The sequence below is a fragment of the Poecilia formosa genome, unplaced genomic scaffold (genome assembly GCF_000485575.1).
Source record: "Poecilia formosa unplaced genomic scaffold, Poecilia_formosa-5.1.2 Scaffold672, whole genome shotgun sequence".
NCBI classification, from domain to species: Eukaryota; Metazoa; Chordata; class Actinopteri; order Cyprinodontiformes; family Poeciliidae; genus Poecilia; species Poecilia formosa.
In genome coordinates this window covers 167,007-173,006 of record NW_006800611.1, presented here as the reverse complement: position 1 = coordinate 173,006, position 6,000 = coordinate 167,007, and the positions used below count along the sequence as shown (strand labels likewise).

The 6,000-nt window shown below is 38.5% G+C and overlaps 1 long non-coding RNA gene across 2 annotated transcripts in view; it reads left to right on the top strand.

Moving 5' to 3' along the window:
- Window positions 1-1,540: 1,540 nt before the first annotated feature.
- The window catches only part of LOC103130779 (uncharacterized), a 37,241-nt gene continuing 32,781 nt past the window's right edge, over window positions 1,541-6,000 (top strand). For both annotated transcript variants that reach the window (XR_475271.2, XR_001660373.1), the window contains exon 1: window positions 1,541-1,780. This is a non-coding gene — a long non-coding RNA (uncharacterized LOC103130779). The remainder of the gene's footprint in view (window positions 1,781-6,000) is intronic.

The following is a 6,000-nucleotide window of genomic DNA, read 5'->3' as shown; positions in this document are numbered from 1 at the left end:
TTTTGGTGTCTGGAAAGTGAGCCCTTTGAAATATCTTTGGAATGTAACATCACACATTAGCTGTTACCTAGCAACCCCAGTGGAATTCCGCCCGTTACCTAGCAACCCCAGTGGAATTCCGCCCGTTACCAAGCAACCCCAGTGGAATTCCGCCCGTTACCTAGAAACCGTGGCTGAGTTCCAGGAGGTTTGATCAGCTGGTTTTACCGCTGCATGCTGTACAATGGCTGCTGGGAAAGACAAGTGTTTTGTTGTTGAATTACTGTGAAGAAACCACTTGCTGCATTCTTGTTGGTTGCACAGTAGGCTCCACTTCTGCTTTTCAAATACAGCTCTGGAAAAACTTGACTACTTAAAATGAACAATTTCTCTGATTTTACTTTTTATATGCATATGCCGTTACTTTTATTTGAGTAATAATATGTTGAAGTGAAATTTTTTGGGCTCTCTACCCACTTCTTTTTGTTTAGAAAAAGACGGAACAAAAGTAGAGCTCATTTGTTTATTGGTTAAAGTAATTTTCATTAGCAACAACTTTAATTTAATTACATTCAAATAAATCAGCAGCAGGCGCTCCGAGGGAGCGGAAGATGGAATCAATTATTGTGGATATTTTACTTTTCTTTCTGACCTTTAATGCACCTAAATAAATTAACAATCCATATTTTATTGCATTTTGGGGGGGTTAATTTCCAGATTTCAGCTCTGCAGGGGACAGATTAATAAATAAGAAGCCAGTGGACTGTTTTTTTGTTATTTTAAAGGGGAAACGGAGGTGATGTTTGCTAGTTTTCTCTGTAAAGTCGAAGCGGGGCGGAGGAAACCGGGGAGGAAATCCTGCAGATTAAACCTCTGGACTCAGACATCTGGAAAGAGGGTGAGAGTTTCCCAACCGGCCCGTGAAACGACCTGGACCGCTCACAGATTTACAGCGAATATATAACGATCCGTGGCCAAACCGGCTGGTTTTCCCAACTACCGGTCAAAATGGCCGACCGAAGTCAGAACTGTTTATGTAACAACAGTTTTATTATCTAAAAGACCAAAAGCCTTTTTAAATAACAGCTGCAGAATAAGTTGATCCTCTGAATTAAAGTGTTTTAGTGAATCATAAGTGAAGTCGGTCGGTTCTGATGCAGCCAGTTGGGATCAGGCCCAGATGACGTCAGGATGTCTGTGGGAAAAAAAGGTTTTATTTACCTTGACACAAATAAATCACGTTGCTTCACTCGGTGATTAAAGCTCCTCAGCAGAACGAAGCGGAACCAACTAAAACAGAAACGCACTAAACGGTAGCATTCGATGACATCTAGGAAATATCTGCTGATTAAGGCGGGACATAAAACCTGACAAACTAACGAACCGCAATGGAAAACGAACTTATAATCAGCAAAACAAACTGGGTGGAGTGAACAATAATACATATAAACATCCAATAATCCATCCATAAATTATTAATGAGGCGTTTCTTTATTCTGATATTTAGGCCCTTATTTCAATGTATTTCTAACTTTTATAGCTTTTCATTACCTGAGTGAGCCTGAAGCTGCTGATCGGCCTCTGTTATTGTTATTGTTGTGTTTTCTCCGTGCTTCCTGTCCGCCATGATGGACCCACCTGCCCCACCAATCAGAGCCACCTGTTGAATCCGCTTCTCCAACCTGGAGCGTGTTTCCTCCTTGGCCTGCTGATCCTCTAAAAATAAACCCGCTTCTTCTCTCCGTCGTGTCTGCAGGTGGAGAAACTTTGTTTTGTTGCTCCTGTCGTCTTTCAGGAGCAGGTGAGTGTTTGCTGTTCAGGCGCCGAGAAGCCCAACTTTAACTTTGTGATATTTCTGTCAGTTTGAGGGATTTTTCTGTTTGTAGCGGATAAAAAGTGCAGCCGCCATATTGAAAACAGACGGATAGGGAAGCCAGGTTCTGGTTTGGAAAACTGCTGTTACTAACAGGAAGTTAAAGATTCACTGATTAGGAAACTGAGCGGCTCCAGTTTCCAGATTTAAAGTGTGAATGGATTTAATTTAATATTTATATTGCGATAAAACATGAAGCAGAGCAATATTCTATATCCCCATCCAATTATCCATCCATCCATCCATCCACATTTAAGGTCTGAATTAATATTTTAGTCTTTCTATTTCAGTAAAACTTTAATATTTGGAGAAGTTGAAGTAAAGTCAGCTGCTCTTATTGGGTTTTAAATGTTTCTGGTGGTTTTTATTGTTTGTTTTATATGTAAAAAAACAGATGACCGTCTGGGTTCTGGCTGAGTTTTTACTGGACAGAAAGATTCACTGAACAGATCCAGATGTTGGGATAAATCAACATGGCGGAGGGTCATTTCCACCTGCTGCGGTTGAACATCTGGATTTACACAACCTGACAACATGCATGAAAGCTGAGTGTGTTTTAACATTTCTCACCTTGTGAGGACAATTTTCTCTAACTAATACTACACTGTGAGGACCAAATGCCCCTTGTGGGTATAAAACAACGAACACGTTTTTATTTCATCTCATTACAATTTCATTGAAAATCACTTGAATATTATGAAAAAGAATGTAGATAAAATTTATTCATTTATACTAATGGTCAATTCTAAATATTCCATTAAAATGCCTGAACAATAACTGTTCAGTTATGATTTATATTTTAGTTTAACACAATTGCATTATTTTTTTTATACACAGAAGTTTCTAGGGGAACCTTTGTATTGTGTTTCTGGTACGCCTCTAAATCTGACGTACAAGTTGCGTCCGCTAACGGAGACGATAAAGCCTCTCCTTTGTCCCACTGGAGTTTAATTTTTTTCTTCAAACCTGATCTGATTGGACGCTGAAAAAGACTATTGTGCTAAAAGGAGTTAGCTTAACAGTGAAATTATTCAAACCTAAAATAGCATCTCAATGCTAAACATGTAGCCTCAGGACAGATGCTAATGCTAATGTTAGCTTCCGCGGTACACATTTCTAAAGAATTATATCGTTTTCATGAATTATTACTCAGAAGCTGAAATCTGATGGTTTAAAAGCCAAAATAACAGATTAAAAACAATACATTTATTTGTTTAAGCTATAAAAAAAAACTTACATTTTTAGCTTAAATGTAACTTGGTAGTAAAACATTTTCTTAAATTGGGAATGTTGGTTATGGTTTTTGATTAAAATGCAATTAATTACAAACTTTGTGATTTAGTCAATTTTAATCTAATCCAGTCTCTAATTTTATTTTATCATTCTAAAGAGCTGCAGGTTGCAGACACTTGGCCTAGTCAAAGTCCAGACCTAAACATAGTGGATAATCTGAGCCAAAAACAGAAATAACTCCCAGTTCTGAGTAAATTTGAGTCATTGGTGAAGAATTTCAGTCTGTAGATGTTTCAGAGTCGCACTAAAAAAATAACCACACATTTTGGAAACATTGAAACTGATTTATTTTCCTGCCACTTCACTGATCTGAACAACTTCATGTTGGTTCTCCACATAAAATCGGGACAAAAGGCGAAAGTTTAGGGATGTGAAAACATTTTAATGTGCATTAGGCTTCATACAGCACAGATTTTCTTTTTTTTAAGGATCCAATTTGCGCCAAGACGGAGATTAAGGCGTTCTCGTCACCTTCTGCTCGTCTATATCGGTCGTTCACATAAATAGAAATCACACCTACAGCCTGGAAACGCTTCAAGTCTGCAGCAGAAATATTACGACGTCTTTATTCTGCAGACGGAGGAGAAAAGCTCAGACTTTGGGCGACGTAGATGGACGGGTCCCGGCCTCGGGTCACTGGCTCCGTGTTTTTCATTTGGCGTCCCTATCTGGGCCGCTCGCCGCTCTTTATTTCCTATTAGAAAGAGAAATGCCTAACCAGGAGAAGTGCTGCAGAAAGAAGGCAGAAGCACACGAAACAAAATGGCTTTCAATCACGCAGCAGTGGAAGGCCAGAGGTGCCTTATTTTCTCCTCCACAATGTCGGCTGCTTTTTATTTCCAGCCTCCTTTCATCGGCTCTCAGCCCTGTGCTTTCAAATCACATAAAAACGTGTTTACACACGCTTCGCGTGGCTCCGATTGGCTCCGCAGGCTGAGCTGGCTGCAGATCCACCCATTTTCAGGTCACATCCACACATTTTAGGGGTTTCTGCAAAAGTTTTGTCATTCAGAGCAACCAGGGGGAAACATGAACTTAACAAAAAAAAGTAAGTTTGTGTCTCATTAAAGCAAAACTACTTGTATATATTTTAGTTTGTTTAAACGGATGATGATTCAAAATAGCTCCAGTTTTTAAAAACAAAGGAAGGTTTATCATATATATATCTTGAGATACGTATTTATTCTTTTTTAATTTGAGTTGAAAAGAATAAAATGTCTCATAAAGGCGTACTAGGGCTATTGTAGATTTTTAAAAAAAGAGTAAATGTCCATCAAAATACTATTTTATATTAATAATTTTCTGTAAACTTTTTTCATAAATTTCTAAGTTTCAAAGGTGAAAAATGTAAAAATGTGCTATAAAGTCTAAAATTCGTAGATAAATTTTAGATATTTACACTTTTTTAAAGAAAAATGTCAGATTAACCCCAAGTTACTGAGATCCAAAAGTAATAAAAATAAATAAAAGAAAGTAAACTAAGACATTTTGAGAATAATTATTTTTGGAAAACATGGAAATCTGTACGCTCCTCAAGTCAAAAATTAGCTGCAAAGAATTCACAAATTTTGAGGTCAATCCTTCTTTCTAGAAGGAATTTGGAACATTTTAGACTTTTCCAGCTTTTGAAAATCTAAAGTTTGTTTCTGAAAATTTGAGATTAATCTCAAAATTTCTGAGCTTTTTGTGAAAATTTGTTTTCTATTTCCAATGGCGCTGTTACGCCTTCAGTTTTTCTAGCAAATGTTCAACTTTTCAAATTCAGAAATTTTTTTTTTTTCTAGACAATTTCAGAGATCTCAAAATTTAAGGGTCTTTTTGGCAGAAATTTACTTTTCTCTTTTTCTACATACATTGTCCCTAAACGCCGTCACAGACTCTTCAGTAACAGATTCTCGGCTTTTCAAAGTAAATAAATTCGGCCCCTTCTGGTTTTTGTTGTTTTCTGGCAGTGCTACAGCGCCACCGACAGGCCTGGCAGACCTACTACACCATTTCCTTTACATCCTGTCGTGGGGACACATTTTTGTCTTGATCATTTACAAAAGTTACATCACGTTGTTTCCATTCATACAAGACCTTCGACTCGGACAGATCTACAGAAAGAGACACAAACATGAGGAATTAAGAATAAAGGCGGTTATGAAGCCGGCGTTGAGCTCTTCCTGTGTGACAGTGATGAATAAGCGTTATTAAGCCAGAGACAGCGACCCGGTTGGGTCATTAATCTTCATCTGGACCATCACTGGACCCGTTCCTGGTCCGGCCGCCACATGTACGCGTCCCGACGTCGATAACACAAAGGAAGCAGAACCATTCGCTCACGTTCTGACGTCTTCTCTTTAACCAAAACCAACAATCAGCGTTGGACACACAAGGCGACTCCAATCAATCACTGTGATTAGCTTCTGGTTTGGCTAATTCTCCACTCTGTAGCAGAAGCCCTGCTGAGTCTGGGTGTCGCATTGCGGCTCCTGGCGGGACGTTCAGACCGGGATGTCTTACTGCATGTCGTCCCACTTCCTGTCTTGTAACTGCCACAGGAATGCATTTTCATATGTTTAAGTCGAACTCTGGATCCACCAATCCACGTTTTTCTCTCCCGATAACAGATATCTGATATTATCAGAGTAAAAGCTCAATATCATTGTTAAAACTTTCACATTTTTAAAGAAATATTTGAGTCCCCAAGTGAAGAAGTTGTTTTATAAAACAAACACCTGGGATTTTTTTAGCCTGATTAATTTTATTCCTTCAACTTTGCGTTTGTTTTCCGGTTTATCTGCAGAGTTCATCAGGGACAGATGAGGCGCGGTAAGATTGCCCAGATTTCAGTCGGTGAAGGTAAATATTGT